The following is a 3,883-nucleotide window of genomic DNA, read 5'->3' as shown; positions in this document are numbered from 1 at the left end:
TAAACCATCTCTAGTTGCATATGATGTAATAACTAATAAGGTGTTAGATGGTGGTTTAAATTTTCCTGAAATTTTTCATAAAATGTATGCATTTAGACTAAAGTTTTTAAATAGGCTATTAGATATGGATTATAATGCTGTTTGGAAAGTTATATGTCTTTATTTCTTTTCTAAAGTACAAGGAATGAATCTTGGTGTTGAAATATTTTATTGCGATTTTACTCATAGACAATTAGGATGTTTGCCTGATTTTTATAAATGTATGTTGTATGCATGGGGGAAGATACGTCATTATATGGAAATAGAAATTAATGTAACTAACGTTTTTGATTTTCCCCTCTTCTGTAATCCAATGATTGTGAATGGTGATAGTATGTTATATATGAGAACATTTATAGAAGCAGGTATTATCAAGATTAAGGACTTAGCTTATGAATGCAAGAGAGGTTTTATGAAGGACACTTATATTCAAGATATTGTATCTCAAAAGTTCCCTGATGTTTCCGTTGATAAAATTATTAAAGTAGTGAAATGTATTAAGCAATGTATTCCACAAGATTATGTAGTTTTAGTTGAAGAAAATGCAAACACTTGTAAAGCAACTGTTTTAAATATAATTTACAGCGTTAATGGTAGAAAGTATGCTTTACCTAATACAACAAGATCATTTTATGATATACTGTTAAAGACATTAACAAGAGAACCTAATTCTGTAAAATACTGGTGTGAAACATTTTCAGATTTTGATGTTCAAAAAGTACAAAAGGTTTTGAACTTTTCACTTTTACAAAGTGATTGGATTGAGTCATCATTCAAAATTTTCCATAGAGTTTTCTTCACTAAGGAGAGACTGATGAGATGCCAAATTACTGTTGATTCTATGTGTCCAGTTTGCGAAGATGTGCATGAAGACTTGGAGCACTTGATCATTGTGTGTAGATGTTTGACTCAGTTCAATGACTTTTTTAAAGATTTCCTACATAACATTCTGTGTAATAGTTCTACTAGCTTTGTCAATACTCTAGATTTCAATTATATATGTTACTTTGGTCAAGTCAAGAAGGATAAAAATATAAACTTATACTTTGTGAATACAGTTTTATGTGCTAGAAGATTCTGTGTAGTAAAGAGGAGAAATATCTCTATGAAGGATGATCATTTGATAGACATAGTGCCATATTTTAAAAATGTTCTGCAAAAACATATGAGTTATGCATACTTGTATTATAAACAGAAGAAGTGCGTGTATTTATTTGAAAAGTATTATTTAAACAAAAATCCTGTATTAAGGATAAGTAATGATGAAGTACATATTGAGTTTTAATTGAGATCTGTTGTTAATAATAGTTACAATTCTAACCAACACTGTGATAATATGAATTAATGGGAGACTAGCCCAATAATTCTTTTATGAATGTATTTATTTGAATAAAATTTTATCAAAACAAAAAAAAGAGCGCCAGTCTAGTAAACCGGAGGTCGCGAGTTCGAATCTCGCTGGAGCCTTTTTCTCAGTTGAAATCATTGTTCACATCTTTTTTTCCCCTATTTTGACGCTAAATTGGCTACAATTAGCAGATTGTAGAAAATAAACTTTACATTTATTCCAAATAAAGCATAAGAAATCATCAACTTGTGGAACAAGTTATTAAATGCGACGTCAATGACGTATAAAGAACATCTACATTCTACTATTTTTCTTTAAAATGATTCGGTGATCTTTCTGATGAGTAGATATCTTCAAAACAAGTACATGTATGTATATGCACATATCACCTTTTCTATTAAAATCAATGTATCAATACTATACAACAGTGTAGATCTATACACAAAGGCAGACATAAATGTATTGTGTGTTCATTTTGTGAATCTGAACTTGTAATATTGGAAAGTTGGTGTATATGATTAAAGGTTGTTTCTGTTGTATTCCATTTTCATGTTACTATACTTTTCCTATTTTTTGCTGAACAAGACTACCTCTAAATACGGTAATTTCCTACTCATTATTGTCGACGGCTCCATAGCTCAGTTGGTTAGAGCGCCAGTCTAGTAAACTGGAGGTCGCGAGTTCGAATCTCGCTGGAGCCTTTTTCTCACTTGAAATCATTGTTCACATCTTTTTTTCCCCTATTTTGACGCTTAATTGGCTGCAATTAGCAGATTGTAGAAAATAAACTTTACATTTATTCCAAATAAAGCATAAGAAATCATCAACTTGTGGAACAAGTTATTAAATGCGACGTCAATGACGTATAAAGAACATCTACATTCTACTATTTTTTCTTTAAAATGATTCGGTGATCTTTCTGATGAGTAGATATCTTCAAAACAAGTACATGTATGTATATGCACATATCACCTTTTCTATTAAAATCAATGCATCAATACTATACAACACTGTAGATCTATACACAAAGGCAGACATAAATGTATTGTGTGTTCTTTTTGTGAATCTGAACTTGTAATATTGGAAAGTTGGTGTATATGATTAAAGGTTGTTTCTGTTGTATTCCATTTTCATATTACTATACTTTTCCTATTTTTTGCTGAACAAGACTACCTCTAAATACGGTAATTTCCTACTCATTATTGTCGACGGCTCCATAGCTCAGTTGGTTAGAGCGCCAGTCTAGTAAACTGGAAGTCGCGAGTTCGAATCTCGCTGGAGCCTTTTTCTCAGTTGAAATTATTGTTCACATCTTTTTTTCCCCTATTTTGACGCTTAATTGGCTACAATTAGCAGATTGTAGAAAATAAACTTTACATTTATTCCAAATAAAGCATAAGAAATCATCAACTTGTGGAACAAGTTATTAAATGCGACGTCAATGACGTATAAAGAACATCTACATTCTACTATTTTTTCTTTAAAATGATTCGGTGATCTTTCTGATGAGTAGATATCTTCAAAACAAGTACATGTATGTATATGCACATATCACCTTTTCTATTAAAATCAATGCATCAATACTATACAACAGTGTAGATCTATACACAAAAGGCAGACATAAATGTATTGTGTGTTCATTTTGTGAATCTGAACTTGTAATATTGGAAAGTTGGTGTATATGATTAAAGGTTGTTTCTGTTGTATTCCATTTTCATATTACTATACTTTTCCTATTTTTTGCTGAACAAGACTACCTCTAAATACGGTAATTTCCTACTCATTATTGTCGACGGCTCCATAGCTCAGTTGGTTAGAGCGCCAGTCTAGTAAACTGGAAGTCGCGAGTTCGAATCTCGCTGGAGCCTTTTTCTCAGTTGAAATTATTGTTCACATCTTTTTTTCCCCTATTTTGACGCTTAATTGGCTACAATTAGCAGATTGTAGAAAATAAACTTTACATTTATTCCAAATAAAGCATAAGAAATCATCAACTTGTGGAACAAGTTATTAAATGCGACGTCAATGACGTATAAAGAACATCTACATTCTACTATTTTTTCTTTAAAATGATTCGGTGATCTTTCTGATGAGTAGATATCTTCAAAACAAGTACATGTATGTATATGCACATATCACCTTTTCTATTAAAATCAATGCATCAATACTATACAACAGTGTAGATCTATACACAAAAGGCAGACATAAATGTATTGTGTGTTCATTTTGTGAATCTGAACTTGTAATATTGGAAAGTTGGTGTATATGATTAAAGGTTGTTTCTGTTGTATTCCATTTTCATATTACTATACTTTTCCTATTTTTTGCTGAACAAGACTACCTCTAAATACGGTAATTTCCTACTCATTATTGTCGACGGCTCCATAGCTCAGTTGGTTAGAGCGCCAGTCTAGAGAGGAGTCGAACGCACCCAAGATGTCAGACGTGTTTTGTTATAGTGTTTTTAATGTTTGTGGAATTAGTTAGATTATCAGT

The 3,883-nt window shown here is 31.4% G+C and overlaps 3 non-coding genes across 3 annotated transcripts; all 3 read left to right on the top strand.

Moving 5' to 3' along the window:
• Positions 1-2,014: 2,014 nt before the first annotated feature.
• On the top strand, positions 2,015-2,088 carry Trnat-agu (transfer RNA threonine (anticodon AGU)). The gene has a single exon. It is a non-coding gene; the product is annotated as a tRNA-Thr (tRNA).
• Positions 2,089-2,597: 509 nt separating this feature from the next.
• On the top strand, positions 2,598-2,671 carry Trnat-agu (transfer RNA threonine (anticodon AGU)). The gene has a single exon. It is a non-coding gene; the product is annotated as a tRNA-Thr (tRNA).
• A 510-nt stretch (positions 2,672-3,181) lies between these two features.
• On the top strand, positions 3,182-3,255 carry Trnat-agu (transfer RNA threonine (anticodon AGU)). Its single transcript has one exon. It is a non-coding gene; the product is annotated as a tRNA-Thr (tRNA).
• Positions 3,256-3,883: the final 628 nt, after the last annotated feature.

Source organism: Perna viridis, chromosome 5 (assembly GCF_037379345.1).
Source record: "Perna viridis isolate PV_CMFRI_1.1 ecotype Kerala chromosome 5, ASM3737934v1, whole genome shotgun sequence".
NCBI classification, from domain to species: Eukaryota; Metazoa; Mollusca; class Bivalvia; order Mytilida; family Mytilidae; genus Perna; species Perna viridis.
The sequence above is the reverse complement of the archived record's forward strand: the minus strand, read 5'-3'. Positions and strand labels throughout refer to the sequence as shown.